Raw genomic sequence first — 18,442 nt, forward strand, 5'->3', positions numbered from 1 at the left:
CTGGGTTAGTATCTAAGATGGCGTTTGGTAACAAGATGGCCGATACAATACTAGTGCCAGAGGCAGCTTCCCACAAAAAATAAAAGTTTACTTTAAAAATAATGCAAAACCTACATGTTTGTAAACTAAAATAGCTTCTTTTTAGATTCTCTGAATAATTTTAATTTTTAATTAATTAATGAAAAAATTTTTTTCCTCTCCGTTTTTCTCCCGAGGGTGGGGGTCCCAGCTTGGCTGTCAGGACTCAATACCCTCCTCCTCACATCACTGAAGTCATCCTTTGCAGGTGCCCACTTACCCCACCTGTACATGACATTGGCCCTAACCCCACTCTACGATGAAACCTGTTTACTTGTGTTGGCAGAAAAAGAACTAAAGCAGAAAGAGTGCTAAAAATTTTCTTCTGGCTGATGAACAATTCCCACTTGCTGCTCATGGAAAATCTATTTCCATACCCCAGCCATGGAGTTGATCTCCATGACACAAAGGAAACTTCAGTCAAGAATTTAAAAAGAACGTTTCTCTTTGGGAATTATAAGCTCAGAACACCTCCCACAAGAAACTACACTACCTTATTTTAGGTAAGAAGATAGTGCCCAATGTGCCTGTTCTACAAAAATTTTGAGCCCCTGAGGAAAACAATCAGCTTTCAAAATGTTTTCACCAAAGGTGACCATACAAGTAAAACTTGCCATTTATTTTTTCTTGTTGTGGTCATGGAGAGTTGACTTTTTATTCTAGAAAGGGGTTTTGCCTGCCCCATGCCAACCTGGAAATCCCATTGACTAAGAGACCCTTGGAAAACTGCTCAACTTCTTGGAACTGTAGTTCCACCAGCTGTAATGTGACAGTGGTGATATTTGCTTTGCAGAGGTGTGGTAAGCATTGAAGTCACTTGGCTACGCAAAGACTTTGGAGTAGAGACTCACCCCTACCTGGTGCTAAACACATTGGAGACATTTTACTATAATTTTAACTATCTTTATGTCTTTTAGACAAAACCTCTTCCTTCATGCCAATATAGTTTGTGTATCTTTTTATAAACATGATATTTAAAAGGCCTTCAACACTAAAAGACATTCCACACTTGAAGTCCCCATCCTGCCTTTCTGGTGAAATGAGTCTATTCTCAAGGAAAAGTTATGACAAAGCCACAGATGGAGTTTTGTTGTTGTTTTTATTTCTTTTTTTTTTTAATTTTTAAAGATTTATTTTATTTATTTCTCTCCCCTTCTGCCCACCCCCCATTGTCTGCTCTCTTGTGTCCATTCTCTGTGTGTTCTTCTATGTCTGCTTGTATTCTCAGCGGCACCGGGAATCTGTGTCTCTTTTTGTTCGTCATCTTGCTGCATCAGCTCTCCATGTGTGCGGCACCACTCCTCGGAGGGCTGCGCTTTTTGCGTGGGGCCACTATCCTTGCGGGTGCATTCCTTGCATGTGGGGCTCCCTATATGGGGGACACCCTTGCATGGCATGGCAGTCCTTGCGCGCATCAGCACTGCACATGGGCCAGCTCAGCACATGCGCCAGGAGGCCCTGGGTTTGAACCCTGGACCTCCCATATGGTAGGTGGACATTCTATCAGTTGAGCCACATCTACTTCCCCACATGTAGTTTGGTGATCACAGCTCTGCTTCACATAAATGCACTCCTGCAGCTTCTTTTTCTGAGCACAAAACTGACATCAATGAGGAAACTGGACACTGAGAACCGTGGACAAGTCTGCTAGTTCTACCTTTAATGGAAATGACTGAATTACTTTCCTAAAGATAGGAACCGCGGCTAGACTCTCCTCTCCAATCCCGGCTCGCCACCTTCTGTAAGGTGGATTCAGATATGGTCCCACACTCTCACACTTCCTGTTCTTCCTGTTTTGTTTTGAACCAGAAGCATCCTTTTGGAGGGGCTTGCCCATCTGCAAATACCCCTATGTAATTTGGCCCCTGGGGTTGGCCAGGATTGAGTTGAAGTCTTTTTATACTTAAGACCAAAATTAATAAAGCAAAATACTCAGACCTGACTTTTACCTCTTCCTCTAGGCTATCCTTACCATGGAGGAAAGGTTTGAGGGTATAAAGGGGAGCACTGCCCAGCCAGTCACCCTGATGGCTGAGGTGGGAGACATGCTGTCCTTAGTAGGCCTTTTCCTCTAGCCCCTTCTAGGTTTTTTTTTTTCATTCCAGAAGCAATGCTCTTTTTAAAAATATATATATATTTATTATTATTATTTTTTAAAGGTACTTAGAGTACGTAAACATTACATTAAAAAAAAAAAAGGGAATTCCCACATGCCCCGCTGCCTACCCCTCCCACAGTTTCCCACATTAACATCCTTCATTAGTGTGGTGTATTTGTTACAATTGTCTGTCTTGTCTCTTGCATCTCCTACTAACTTTCCTTTCTCTTGGCCTCCATTTTTGGGCTGGGCCAACCTTTCATGGCCTTATTTTTAGTTCTCATATGGAAACACTGACTTGTTTCTCTCATCATTTCTTCTTTCCTTTACTAAAGATTTGGGATTGTTTTTCTGCTTGTGCATTCAAGGGCGTGGGGAACATTGTGCTTAGGTTTAACCCCTTCTATTTCCCCGAGGTGCTTTGCTCAGTGCACATAGACTTTTAATTCTTTCCAGGCTTGTGTGTTCAGTCCAGACTGAAGCTTTTCTGGAGCTTGGCCTGCCTTCTTGTTTATGGGGAAGCTTATTGCTTCACAGTAAGACCACCTAACAGTTGTTATCTGCGACCTGAGAGAAGAACTGCCAGAGATGCGAGCCAGAGGGAGTGACAAGTTGCTCTTCTCTCAGGACCTCCCAGCTCCCCGGCCCCCACCACCATCTGGGACCACCCGAGGAAAGACACTGATGCGACGCCACATGTTCACAGGAGGTTTGGAAAATTCTCCACCCACCAAGGCTGGCCTCTGTCTCTACCAGAGTCCCTGGCAACGGAGAGAACCATCAGGTTTATCTGTACGGATGCCTACTTTGATTTTCTCTCCCTCCTTCCTTCCCTTGCTCCTCCAGGCCTCCTATCTTCTCTTTTCTCTTTGTCCTTCCTCCTTCTGTCCATCTCTACATTTCTCATAAGCCTGTAGAGTAGCCCTTGCATAATCTCTCTCCAGGGGCAGGAACCATGGCTGACTTAACAGGGAGCGTGACATAGTGAACCATGCCTTTAAGGAGGTGCGCAATCACATAAAGAATAAGATCCATACCCTTTATCTCTTCTGAGCCACCCCTGTATGCCTTTGCTCACATTCTGCCCACTAATTTCCCCTCAGAGACTTCACATTCACCGTCCCCTCCTGCTGGGATGCTCTGGCTTCTGAACTTCTGGTAGGAGTTTCCCACTTTTGGTCTCAGCTCCCAAGTCCCCTTCCTGAAAAGGCCTTTGCTTATCAGCCCCTGCCTCCCTCACTCTATTGCTTATTTTGTTTCAGTTTCTTCACAGCTCTCTTTTCATCTGAAATTATCTCTGGGTTTGTTTACTTGTTTTTTTTCTGTCTTTACCCCTAAAATCCTGTCTTTTTCTCCATAGGGACCTTCATTGCCTGGCACAGTTTGTCCTCAATAAATAGCTGTTGAATGAATGAATACTTTGGTAGGGGACATAAGAAATAAATGATAACCACATCATCAATAAATTATAATGGCTGTTAGAATTTAGTGAGTCTTTGCATTTTTACCAAGTACTGTGTTTTACACAAAACATCTCCAGTCCTCCAAACAGCCATGGGAAAAAATTATTATTTCGATTTTTGCCATGAGAAAAACAGAGGCTCTCCAGAGTTGGGATTTTCCCAAGGCCACCCACCTAGTGAAGGATGAACCTGGGATCCATCCTCAGACAGGTCTGTCTCAAAAGCTAGCTGTCTTTCTTTCCTCATGCCCATGATGACCACATTAACAACTATAATACATGACAGAAAGAGATAAGCCCATGAGAGGTACAGATAAAACACCATGGGAACTTAAAAGAAGAAGAGTGGCCTCAGAATGAAGGGAAGGAAAGGGTGTGTGAGAAGGTGATTTTTTTTCCCTGGACATTGATAGTAGGATTTGGGCAGGTGGAAGAGGAACAAGAAATCTCAGGCACGTTGAGAGAAAATACCAGAAGGCCACCATGTTACGTGCATGAGTGTGCACACATGTGCACATGTGTAGATGCGTGTGCAATCTCAAGGAGAACTGATGTCCCCAGCAAAGTCTCTGCCCAGGTTTTCTTGGAGTCTTCAGGGACATGTCAGATGCGCTCACAAACAAGTCCTTCCTACTGGGCTCTGCTGCTTTCCTACTGGGCTTTCTTGATCTGCTGCTGAGCACCATAGTTCCACAGGCTGTTGGGCGCTGCCATTCGGGACCGAGTCCCCCTTCTATGTCTGCTAAGTTGAAGAGCCCCAAGGGTCCTCGCCACCCTGGAGCTGTACACTGTGGATCTCATGGGACAAAGGTCTCCTTTCTCCTGAAGATTAAGTCCAGTGTCAACAGCACATCAAAAGGACTGGCATTCCTAAGTGATTCCATTTAGGTTAATACCAATATGTCATTGTGAAACTGAAAGCAAATAATATACACCCTGAGGATGTAAACGTGATGATAGTTGTGTAATGGTAGTGTTAAATATGCTGATTTCCTGATCCTTCAGAGTAAAGAGACTGTATGTATAATTTATAACTGATAATCAAGTATAAGAAGTTAACATATATTTAAAATATAAAGATAAATAAAATACCCTAAAATTGAATAGAGGAAGGGAAGAGAAGTTGAGTGGGGAGGAAAGAGAACTACAATAATTCTGATCTACTAGATGCTTTCATAATCATGACATATGACTGTTTGAGGACAATTCAGAAAGAAGATCTAAGTTGTGAGAAGAACACATAGCCTAAGAACATGAATGAAATAGGAATTATAATGCACAAAATGTCTGCAAAAACACTTTACAGAAGAAGCTTAATGCGTTCTCTTAGTCAATGACAGATCAAGTAAATAAAAAGTAAGAAAATAATAGAACATCTAAATAATACAATTAACAAGTGAGCTCTAATTGATAGATGCCAAATTCTGTTCAATGAATACAGAGCAGATATTTTCCCCCAAAGGTCCATCGAACATTCAGAAAAAAAAAATGACCATATATTAGGACACAAAACTGAGTGAAATCCAAAAAGTAGAATCCATATGAAGACTATCCTTTGATAATAACTGAAAAAAATAGAAGATTGTAAACAGGGACAAAAGCACGCTCTCTAGCAACTTAAGAAAAGTCTAAGTCACTCATGAGTCAAAAATGAATCCAGGGAAGCGGCTGTGGCTCAATCAGTTGGGCTCCTGTCTACCATATGGGGGGCCCTGGGTTCGTGCCCTGGGGTCTCCTTGTGAAGGCAGGCTCGCCCACACACTGAGGAGAGCCGCCTAGCCCGCAAGCGCTGTGGAGTGCCGCCTAGCCAGCACGTGCTATGGAGTGCCTCCCAGATGGCAAGCATCCCAAAGAGCTGACTCAGCAAGGTGATGCAACAAAAAGGGAGACATGCAAAAAACACAGAAGAGCGATGGTCACGGAGAGCAGACAGCAAGCAAAAAGCTGCAATGGGCTGGGGGGGGGGGGGGGGGGGGACGGTTAAAAAAAAGACTCCAACACCAAAATTGCAGAACATCTAGGAGATACTGAAATGGAAAGACTGAATGTCAGAATCTGTTTTAAATTTATAAATTCCACTCTGTTCTATTAATCTGTAAAAAAAATGAAAATAAATTACTAGAGAGAAGCAAAATAAACCAAAGGAAAACAGAAGGAAGAAAATAACAGAAAGAAAAGTATAAATTAATTGATGAGAAATAAAGAGTAGAATAAAAAAAATAAATCCAACATCAGGCTTTTTTGAAAAACAAAACAAAACTATTCACTAAAAATTTGTGAAAAAGTATACAAAAATGGAAACTAATAACAGGAAAATAACCACAGAAATAGAGGGCATTGAAAGATTTATAAGGAACTACTCTGTATAACTTCATGGATATAACTTTGATAACTTGGTTGTAATGATAATTTTTCTAGGATAGCAAGTTATGGAAACTGACCCCGGAATAGATAGGAAATGAAGACATTAGAAAGTAACAACAAAAAGCAAGTTTAAAATTCATGTATTTGGAAACTAACACATTACTAAATAATTCTGGACTTTAAAAGTAAATCATGAAGAAAATTAAAAAAGTATTTAGTAATGAGTGCTATACAATACTATAATTCAAAACTTGTGAGGCAGCATAAACACTTGTACTCACATGTTCATTGAAGATTTATTCAACTAGCACCAAATTGGAAACAAATTGAATGTTCATAAATAAGTGAATGGATAAACAAATTGTGGTATATCCATACAATGGAATGAAAAGAATGAATTCTTGATACGTGCAACAACATGGCTGAATCCCAAAAGCACAACGGGGAAAACCAGCCAGAAACAAAAGAGTTTCTCTACAATTTTATGAAAACAATTCTATGAAAACAAAACTAATGTATAATGACAAAAAGCACATCCTTGGTTGCTTGGGCAGATGGTAGGGAAATAATGCCTGAAAAGTGGCCTAAGGGAACCTTTTGGGGGATAGTAGAAATGTTCCATATCTTGACTACAGTGTGGTTACACAGGGATATGCGTATGTTAAAATTCATGGACATGTACAGTTAAAACGGGTACATTTTCTTATGTAAATTATATCTCAATTAAGTTGATTTAAAAAATTGTTGGCAACAAAGTCAGCACTTTGAAGGAATGTTATAGCTTTAAATACATTTATCTGGAAACTAAAAAGGTAAAACATAAACTTGTTAATCATTCACCTGAAGGAGTTGGAAAAAGAGCAACAGAATAAATCTAAACAACCAGAAGAAAGGAAACATCAAGAACAAAATAAAGGGAGCTGAGATGGTACAAGAGATTGCTCACCTCTCTCCCACTCTGGAAGGTCCCAGGATTGGTTCCTGGTGCTGCCTAGAGAGAAGACAAGCAGATGTAGAAGAACGCACAGTGAATGGACACAGAGAGCAGACAATGGCGGGGGTGGGGGAATGTGTGCTTTCCTGGTAAAATATAAAATACCAAATTTGTTAAAAGACAAGGTAAATAGCTTGAATAGACAAGTAAGCATTAAACACATTAAAATGATAGTAAAAATTATTTGCAAATGGCATGATCACCAATCTAGAAAAGAAGAGGCTCAACATAGTTTTAGAACTGATAAGACAGTTTAACAAGTCATCGGCATACAGAATCATCTGGTAAAAATCCATATTTCACAACAATATCCAACCGGAAAATGTAATAAAGATAAACAGCAACAACAAAAGTATAAAGTTTCTAGGAGCTACCCTAATAAAAAATTCCTGAGACAAAAAAATTTAAATGTAAGATAGAGAATGACTGGAGAAATGGAAAAACTTTCATGCTCTTGGTTGAGACAAATTTACCTATAAATTCAATGCAGCCCTAATCAAAATTACAGTTGTTTTTTTTAAAAGAAATATGATAAACTTATTTTAAAATGTGTATGAAGGAATAAAAGTCCACAAATAGTTAAGTCAATTAAACAAAGGAGAGTAAGAGCAGGACTTATCCTACTGGGTATGTTATAATACTGAGTTAATAAAAAAGAGTAGTTATAATGCAAATGCTTGCCAGCAGGCCAAGATCAGAATAAAGAGCTCAAAGTCACAGCAATGTATGTATGATCCTAATAAATTATATTTAAAACTAAACCACACATATGATTACGGTGACATTCAGAAAGCTCGCTCACCATGAGGAGAAAAACACAACTGGATCCTTCCATGATATTTCAGAAAAAAGGTGGGCTCTAAACAGATTTCATCAGATAACTAAATCTGAAAGAAAACAATTCTAAAGTTAAAAGACACAAATTTAGACAAATGCCTTTGTTATCTATAGCAGGCAATGATTTTAAAAATAAAACATCAAAAGCAAGAACACCAGTCAAAAATCTGAGAAATTTGATTACATTAAAATTAAGGCTTTCTGTTCATGGATCATCATGATGAGAGTGGACATATCAGTGACAGAATGAGAGAAGATATCTGCAATGTCTAAAACTATGGATTAATATCCAAATTAATTGAGAAACTCTTGAAGACCAAGAGGAAAATTAGGGCAACTCCATTAAGAAGGAGGCAAACACTATGAACAGTCAAGATACAAATGACAACAGGTGTTTGAAGAGAAATAAAAATTAAAATAACAAGGGTATCTAACAATAGGTATGTACATATTCACTGAAAACAATTCGAAATTTAGTGGAGAATAGACATCCTCATATACTGCTGGTGGGAGGGTGGATGCTTTAGCCAATCTGAAGTGCATTCTGGCACTACGAGTCAGATACCCTATGAGCAAGGAATTCTACTCATGTACAACCCAAGCATGTTCTCCACATATACGTCCCTATGGGGCTATGTACATGAATATTAATGACAGTATCTTGTGGGGGCAGGAAGTTGAAACTCACTGGGTACCCAATACTGGAAGTGTAGAGAAAAGTCTGGTGGTTGCCCACTTTGGAGTTTATTGCTGCAGTTGGAAGCATTGGATTCCATGTTTGCATAGTGACAGGGATGGATCTTAAAACACAGTGCTTGAGGGAAAAGGTAAGAAATGGGATAAGATACATAACACAATACCACTCATGTAAATAAAAGAACACATGAAAAAAAACAACAACAACCAAGGCACAGTTTGCAAGGATATATTTTTTAAAAGATACACATTATAAATGATAAATAGCAATGCTGGGGGTAAGGGGAGTGGGGAAGGTATGCATTAAACATAATAAAATGTTTGCCCATATGAGGGAGAAAGGGAATGGGAGGGAATGTGGGGCTAAAAGGGAATAAATACTTCAAAAAAATTAAACAAGAAGTGATTTTGTGAATGAATGATGATAACGTGCCACGAATTAAGGACTTTTTCTAAACCTAACCCTCTGTCTTTGAAGCTTAAAAAGCAAAACAAAACTAAAATATAAAGAGGCCAAATAACATAAACAAAATAGAGAAATTTATGAAAGCAGAACCTTGAAAACCCCAGGACCACCTGGTTTCACAGAGAGGTTCGCCAAACCTTTAAAGAACAGAAAATTCCAGCATTATTCCCATCATTTCAGAGCAGCTAAAGAGAAAGTTTCTAAGTGACTTGTATGAGGGCAGAATAATATTGACAGCAAAACCAACCAAGTTAGCACAGAAAGAAAGCTACAAGTATCCTCACATGGCCATTGGTGCAAAAATCCTTAATAAAATGTCAACAAACAGGCTCCAATTACACCTTAAAAGAATAATTCACCATGATCAAGTAAGGTTTACTTCAGGAACATAAGGATGATTTGAATAAACATAATTTAATGAATCAGCTGATGAAACTATGAAAAGTCCTTTGTCCCAAACGATGCTGAAAAAACATTTGATAAAATTCATTACCCTATTTTTTTCTTTTAATTAAAAAGTAATTTTAATTAGACAAAAGTGTATAGAGCTTTTCTCTACATACACACACCTCAACCCAAAAGTCACTATTATGCTTACTGGAGAAACACTAGAAGAATTCTAGTGAAGAAAGGAAAATATCCTTACCATCATCACTGCCACTTAATATTACTTGTACTAGCCAAGGCAGTTAGACAAGAGAAAGAAACTAGAAGTATAAAAATTAGAAGCAGAGGTTATATTTTCATCATTTTTGTAATTTGATTGCTTATCTGCAAAACTCACAGTCAACTAGAAAATGAATAAAATAAGAGTATTCAAATGCAAAACTCATATGAAAGAGGAATCAATAAGCTTCATATATAAATTCAACAACCAGTATGAAATTATGATGACAAGAAAGATGCCATTTAAAATAATTTCTAAAAAGATCAAGCACCTAGAAGTAAATTGAATACGCAATGTGCAAGTCAGTTCTGAGGAAAACATAGGTATTCTCTGAGGAATATAAAATAAGGCAAGTAAATGAAAAGCCACGCTGTGCTCATGGTCAGGAGGTGAATCTCATAATGGTGTAAATCTTTCCTAAATTAATCTACTTATTTAACACCATCCCAACAAAAAGACCAATTGGATTGTTTTTATAAATAGAAAATTTGCTCTCTAACACTTACATGGAAAAAGTACATAAGCAAAAATGAACAGGAAAATTCTGTAAAAAATGAAAACAAGGAAGAGGGCTAGCTGTACAATATATTTAAGCACATATATGTAGATTTTGTTTTTGAATAATGTAGCATTTCAAATCAGTGGGGATTATATGGTTTATTCAAAAAATGGTTTTTCACTTATCAGGTTGGCAAAAATAAAGTTTGATAACAATGGTTTGGCAAGGATATCAGACAGCAGACTCTTCTTTGCTGCTGATAAAAATGTCCTATTGTGGGTGAGGGTCATTTGTCATGAGCTATAAAAATTACAAAATGCATATGCCCTTTGATCCAGGAATTCTGTCTAGAGGATTTTACTTAATCTATATACTTGCCCACGCAGCTTTGCTGTTACTAGTAAAGGTGTGGAAACCCGCACAATCATCGGTAGAAACTAGTTGTCTAGTTGTATAAATTTTGATACCTACACACAACGATATGTTCTGTTCCTGAAAGAGAGAGAGAATGGAGAAATGATTTTTTTACTGATATTGAAAGTTCTCCCAGATACATTACTAAGTGTAAACCCCAAGATGAAAAATTCTGTGTGTTGTAGGCTATCAGTGTGCAGAAAAGGAGGAAAAAAAGATTTGTTTTGCCTTATAGATATGAATTTATAAACAATATTTGGAAGGATAATAAGAAACTGAAATTATGGTTACTGACATAGGTGCACGAGTGTGTTGAGAGGTGGGGTTGGAACTAGATGACTGGATGGGTGAAGGAAGACATTTTGTAGTTTGCCGTTTTGCCCTCTTGGTTGTTTGAATTAAATGTATGTGTTACTCATTAGAAAGGGGGCACTTTCCCCCTTGAGCTAGGTCTAACCTCACTCAGAGATCAGGATCTGTATCCCCAGCAGTCATAGGGACACAGTGGTCAGTTGCCTGACACAACCTAAGAAAAGCAAAGCGGTCTGTGCCCACAGGCCCAGGGAAATATCTGGAGCAGTTGTGGAAGCCTTGGCTGGGGTGTTGTCCTGGGGATCCCAACTGTGGAGAGTCCTTATGAGAACAGAAGTTGACAGGGATCTACTGTGGCCTGATGAAGGAAGCACTGCCCTTAAGGAGGAAGTTACATTCCAAGTATCCCAAAGGAACAGGTCACCAGAAAACTCACAAAAGCACACACTAGACCAAATGTCTGCTTGAAACGTCTCTCAGCTCCAGAGGGCATGGGGCCATTTCAAGACAGTGCTAAGCAAGTAGGAACCATTTTTACTTGTTTTTTTTGCCAAGTTCGGTTGTCCTAGTTTGCCAGGGCTATTGAAACGAATTCCACTGATTGGTTGCCTAAAATAACAAGAATTTGTTGGCTCTTAGTTTTGGAAGCCAGAAATCCAAAATCTACGTCAGCAAGATGGTGCTGTTTCTGAAGTCCATAGCATTCTGTGGTGGCTGGCCAGCAAGCCGTGACTCAGTCTCTGGCCGTCCCGTGTCCATCAGCCTCCATGTCCAAATGTACTCTGCTTATTAGAATTCCACCCTCATTCAGTTTGACCTCACCCTAAACTATAGCATCTTCAAAGGTCCTATTCACAAATGGGCTCACATCCGCAAGCCTGACGTCTGGGACTTGAATGTGCCCCTGTGGGGGACTGAGCGAATCCATGACGGTGGTGAGTCAGGAGGAAGCAAGGGGGAAGGAAGGAAGAGGACCAGCCGACGCTCCCATTTCAGGGGGTCCCAGCCGAGGTTTAAGGAGTTTGTGTGGCTTGCTCAAGATGGTGGACATAGGATTCTTTCTCAGAGCCCTTGGCCATGCTGTTGTACTCAGTAGAAGATAGACGTTTCAGTAGATATTAACGTTTGTGATGCCGAGCAGTTGATTTAGCTCAGATCAAAGGCAGGGCCAGGACATAACCCAGAAGGAAGAGCAGTGGTGTTACAGGAGCATGTTGGAAGGGAGCGCAGCCTCGAGCTGACCTACTGAACCACTTTAATCCCCACGCTGTCCAGGAAATGTCATCCACGGAGAGGGTCTTTCTAACCCTCCAGCCCTGCCTTCCCGCAAGTGAAACACTTTCTTCTCTAAAGGTGAAAGAAAAAGAGGAAGCCCTAGCAAAGTAAATATCCCAACGTTAACAATGGGATGAGCCCCATGTGCATTTTCTTAACAGGTTTATGACTGTAGAAAATATTCACCGGTAAGCACTCTCTCACCTATGGTACCAGAAGAAATTGGTACTGCATAAATTAATTTCTTTAACAAGCAATGATCAGCATTTTCTGCAGTGTCTGGATTTTAGAGAGTTTGGAAGTTTATTTTAGGGAGTGCTTAAAGACAGAGTGTATGTTGAAATAGTTCCTCATAGTTTACATCTTCATTAAAGTTTAAGCTAAGGATCCAACCATGTACGCTCACGTTTATACATGGGGTCATAGGAGGGGCACAGAAACATAATACTTGGTTAAATGTTTGCTTCATTATCTTAAGTCTTGACTTTCACAACACAGGTGTTAAAGTACCAGCTGGCGTTATTTTGGTTGCTCTCTGGAAATACTACCTTGGAAAAATGGTCATCTCTATTTAGAATTTAAAAGGACACTTATTTGACATGCATTTTGATCTATAAAAGAGAAAACTGATTTTCATTTTATTTATGTTCTAAAAAAAGCGGCACTGATTCTAAACTAAATATCGTGCAGCAATTTTTAAACCTTGACACCCCAGACCAGTGAAATCAGTACATAGAAGACTCTTGTGTGCGATGACGGATCTAATCCAACCGTCCCATTTTGCACTTGAGGGCACTGAAGCTCAGATGTAAAGTGTCACAGGTGTGTTGGTCTAATTCCAAGACCTGTTTACCTTCTACCACCAAACATTGCCAGATTTAAAATGCTCGTAATATGGTCAGGTACCATTAATTGAATGTCTTGGATGATTTCTTCAAACATTTTCCTCCAATTAGCTTCCTAACTAGCAGAGTATGGTAGGTCATCTGAACAATTACCATGAATCTGGTGGCTTAAAACGCCACACGCTTTTACTCTTACAGTCCTGGAGATCAGAAGTCTGAAATTAGTTTCACTGGGCTGATACCAGCTAGGCACCCTCCGGCAGCTCTAGGGCAAAATCCATTTCCTTGCCTTTTCCAACTTCTAGAGTTCCATTCCTTGCTTTCTTTGAGTCCTGGCCACTCCCTCTACCTTCAAAGCCAGCAGGATAGTATCTCACTGCAATCTTCTTTCTAGTCGAATCTACCTTTGTCTCTCTCTTATGAAGACACTTGTGATTACATTTAGGGCCCACCCCGAAAACTCAAGATAATTTCCCCATCTCAAGATTCTTAACTGAATCACATCAGCTAACTCTCTTATTCCATATGAGAAAACATGCACAGGGTCCAGGGATTAGGATTTTGATATCTTTGGAGGCCTTTATTCTGACCACAATCTGCAAAGTCAATAATCTATCTGTGAATGTACATGAGCCTCCTTTTTTTCTTCTACTTCTTCTTTATTTTCTTTTAAATATTACATTAAAAAATATGAGGTCCCCATATACCCCTCACCCCACCCACCCCACCCCTCCCACATCAACAACCTCTTCCATCATCGCGGCACATCCACTGCACCTGGTGAATACATTCTGGAGCACCGCTGCACCACATGGACAGTGGTCTACACTGTAGTCCACACTCTCACCCAGTGGGCCATGGCAGGACACACAGCATCCAGCATCCATCCCTGCAGCACCACCCAGGACAACTCCAAATCCTGAAAATGCCCCCACACCATATCTCTTCTTCCATCTCCCTACCATCAGCAGCCACTGTGGCCACTCTCTCCACATCACTACTACAATTTCTTCCCTTACTAATCACAATAGTTGCCCAGCAGAACACCAGTAAGTCCACTCTAATCCATACTCTATTCCTTCATCTTGTGGACCCTGGGATGGTTATATCCAGTCTCCCTCTACATCAAGAGGGGGCTTAGATTCCACTGGATGATGGATGCTATTCTCCTGCTTGCAACTGTAGGCACTCTTGGCTCCCTGGTGTGGTGGTTGACCCTCTTTACCTCCCTATCAGCTGGTCAGGGTAAGTTCAATGACCAGAGGGTAGGAGCCACAAGTCTGCTGAGGCCCAGGTGAGCCTCCTTTTTAAGCATCTTAATTCTACAGGCCATTGGATACAATAACTGCCCCAGGATGTAGTGGGAACTTTAGAGTCCCAAAGGAGCTCATCTATATTCCACAAAGCCTAATTTATATCCAAGGTGGGTGTTGGGAACCAGATTAGATTTTTATCCACGACAACTACTACCACTGCTTTATATTTAATCAGCACTAAGTTTCTGGAGTAGGTCATGTTTACCTGAGTTTGTGTAGATGTAGAGGTAAGGAGTAAAAATATTACTCCTTTCTCCCCTCTTGCATCCTTCACTCTTCCAGTCACAAGTCAAGTCACTGCCCAGGAGCACGGACTAGAAGCCCTGTTGGGGGGGATCCCTGAACCTCAGCCAGGCCTGGAAAGATCCTGTGTGAAATTGTGGGTTTGACTGCTTTCCACTCCACAATTGGGAGCCTCACCTATGATAGTGGCCAAAGAATTCCTGCTCAGATTTCTCAGCATAAACCTTTAGATTTAACTTATGAGTGCTCATGACCACTGGTGGCCAGCAGGCTATAATGGAGGTTGGATGAGGAAGTCTATAGTTGGACACTGCTAATTCCAGATGATGTCAGAGGAAGAACCTGGCTTCAGGTTTAAAGACCAGGGCTTTGGAGTTAGACAGCCCAGGTCTGAATGGGACTGTGTAGTCCTGGGCCAGTTAGGAATCCCTTGCGAGGCTCAAACCCTAGTTCCTAGTTGCTAGGGTTGCTGTGAAATTTCAACAAAGGTAATTTGCCTCAAGTTCTCTGCACAGTGGCTGGTATCTAGAAGTACTCAGTACACAGTAGCTCTTGTGAATAATGTGTCCAAACTTGGGGACTTCTAGGACATTGATTGAACTGATTGAACTGATTGAATTGATTGATTAAAGTACTAAGGCTATGCTGAATACTATGCATGGGGGAAATGGACTGCACCCTGAATGTTTAGTCATGTGTATGGAGACTGTTTACTGTACATGGTGCTGTAGGGGAAGACGTGGATGGTTAAAATATGGAGCCAGACTTCTTGGAAAACATAGCATCTGAAAGAGAGGATAAAATAGGTATAAAATTCTCATAAAATGCCAAGAGTAAGGCAGCTAATACATGCAGTAGGAATCCAGAGGAAGAGAGAGGGATTTGGAGTTGGAGGAAGGAGGAGTTTCCTAGAGAATGGGGTGTCCTAATGACTCTGCACACTCCATTCTCTTGATTGTGTAGATTTGTTTTCTTTTGTGATTATTTGGTGTCCAAATAATAATAGTTAAGAGTGCTGCATGGAAAAAATGATTGGAAGCTCTGTCTAAGTGCGTGGGGATTTTTGACTGGTGGATCTAGCAGGTGAGTATTCAGCATGGCACTAACCAGAAGGGTTGACGTTTCCAGGGAAATCTTTCCAGTATCCTTCTTGGACTAACTTAGAAGCTGGGTTCTGGAGCACTGCAGGGAAAGGAGGCTGAGGCAGGGGTCTGACCATTCCATGTGCAGATTTCATTTCATTTAACCTTTCTGTGATTTCCCGTGTCAGTTTCCCAGTTATTTAATCAAATACTAATCTGGATGTTGTTGTGAAGATATTTTGTAGATGTGGTTGGCATCTACCATTGGCTGACATTAAGTAAAGGAGAGTACCCTTGATAAGGTGCGTGGGTCCCATCCAATCAATTGAAGGCCTTAAGAGCAATGAACAGCAGTTTCCCAGAGAAGAAATTCTGCCTCAGACAGCAACGTTAGCTCCTACCGCATTTCCAGCCTGCTGGCCTGCTCTGTAGATGTCATACTTGCCAGCCCCCACAATCATGTGAGCCAATTCTAGAAAATAAATCTCTTTATACACATACACATACGCACACACATAAACATCTTATTGGTTCTGTTTTTGTGGGGAACCCTGATATACCTCCTAAATCCAGACAACAATGTGAACGAACCCTTCCCGAGCACAGCAGGCCATATGTCCAGGTAACCACCCTCCCATCTTCCCTTGGGAGCATAAAGAGAAGCTGCTGGGCAGTGTGAGCTGGAAGAGGCATTTTGCGGGTCCAACTGTTCTTAGTACAGATGCTTAGATGCACTAGTGCCTCTAATTCTGAGCTTTCCCAATGTTGTCCGGCAAAAATTTATTTGCTTCTTGTTGGATTCTCCTCCTTCAGGAGAACCTAAGTCACTTCTCATGTGTACATTTGCTTTCTATCTTCCAAACTTTTTGACATCCTCTTCTGCTATTCACCCCTCTTCCATTCTATTTGTCCTTTCTTTTTTTATTAATGATTTATTGTCAGAGTAGTGAGAAAAATGAGACTGGGAAATTGATACCTTGGGAGTCAGGAAAGATTGGAGATGAGTGTGTATACTTTGTTTCTCTGGTGCAAAAGTATGTGTGTGACAGAAAATTTCATTTTGGCTTTATTTTTCACATTAAAGCATGAAAAATGAATTAATGTAAGGGGAGCCTCACCAAAAATTTTGAAATTTTGATGAAAACTACAATGTGATAAAATATTTAAGTATGAACTAGATAGGTTCTTTTTTTACAATTATATTTAACTTTAGTGAGAAAATGGGAAAGATAGGCAGTCTCAATACTGCTGGTGAAATGTAAATCAGTAGATTTTTGTGGAGGACAGTCTGACATCAAATATTAAAAGCCTGAAAAATATGCATAGTAGGAATTTATCTGAAAGAAAAAAACGTGATAAAGGCTTAGGCATGCGAATATGTATCACAAAGTTATGTATAGGTTAGACTCAGTTGGAATGTATGACAATAGTTACATAAATTAGAAAGCATCCAGAAGATAGCATTCCATACAGCCATGAAAAATCACAGTTTAAAAGAATATTTAATGACCCTGCCAAATGTTCATGATATCACTTAAAATTTAGAAGGAAACTTATCAAACAGTATATTCATAACAATCCCCAGGTAAAACAAAACTGTGTCTATTGTAAATAAAATAACAACTGGATGGATATATGACAGAATGGTAATGAGTATCCCCAAGATATACGATTATAGGTAGTATTAATTTCTATAGTTGTGTTATTCTGCATTATTTTCCACATTAAACATGTATTCATATGTATTGCTGTTATATTAAGAAATAAGCACAACAAAGCCAAGATAAGGATAACGAACAAGCAAGAGCAAAAACATCACCTGAGTCCCTACCCTTCTTTACCCCATCGTCTTCCTTGCATGGTCCAGGCTTAAGATATTTAGGGAATGGAGTCTGCACATACACGTGGGCTAAGCAGCCCTCCTCTCACCACCTGTCTCCTTTGGATCATGCCCTTCATAGCATCTCCATCACAGACTCTCTGATCCCGCCATATTTCTCAAAGACTGGTTGGCGCACATGCCAGAGTCAGCACACTCTTTGAACCTTGGGACTGAAAGGGATTGTCTTTCTTTTAGCTTCCAATTTGGACCAAAACTCTAAAAGTGTTTTGTATTCCTTTCTTATCCTTCCATGGTGACTCTTTGGCCCAGTCTCCTAGTTGGGGGTGCAGCAATAAGTCCTAAGTATTTATTGTCCATCTACTGCAGTTGTTGAAATGACTTCAATAGTTGTAGCATGCTATTCTTCCCTCTCATTTAGTCATTAGCTTTACTCTGAAAGCTAATCTTTTGGATAGACAGATAATCTTTCACTTATTCTACTTTGGATATTAATCAACCAATTGAGAATTTTTTCCCTGCAAAGGTGTTGATTGACCAGTTCCATATGCTTCAGAAAGATCCAATACCTAGTTCTCCCTCTACACCATCTCCTGCCTCCCCCAAAGGTGCCTACAGTAGCTGGGAGGCTACACCTTCTGATACTTATATCATTGTCCTTGTTACTCACTTTCACCCAACATGTTATGCCTTCAAGGCACCCTCCCCCTGCTCAGTTTAATATCTGTCTCAACTTAATTTTATGTGTATGGATGCTTTAAAGATATGCAGATAACATAGGAAAATGGCAGATAAGCAATTAGATCTGTTTGTACGCATTTGATAATCTGATTGGTGTTAGAAATGTAAAACTTTCTGTTCAGATTATGCCAGCAAGCTTTATATATTGCTCTTTAGTTGGCCTCAAATTTGGGAACAAAATAGTACACATGGCCAGATGAAGGATTTTTTCCT

This window comes from Dasypus novemcinctus, chromosome 7, assembly GCF_030445035.2.
Source record: "Dasypus novemcinctus isolate mDasNov1 chromosome 7, mDasNov1.1.hap2, whole genome shotgun sequence".
NCBI classification, from domain to species: Eukaryota; Metazoa; Chordata; class Mammalia; order Cingulata; family Dasypodidae; genus Dasypus; species Dasypus novemcinctus.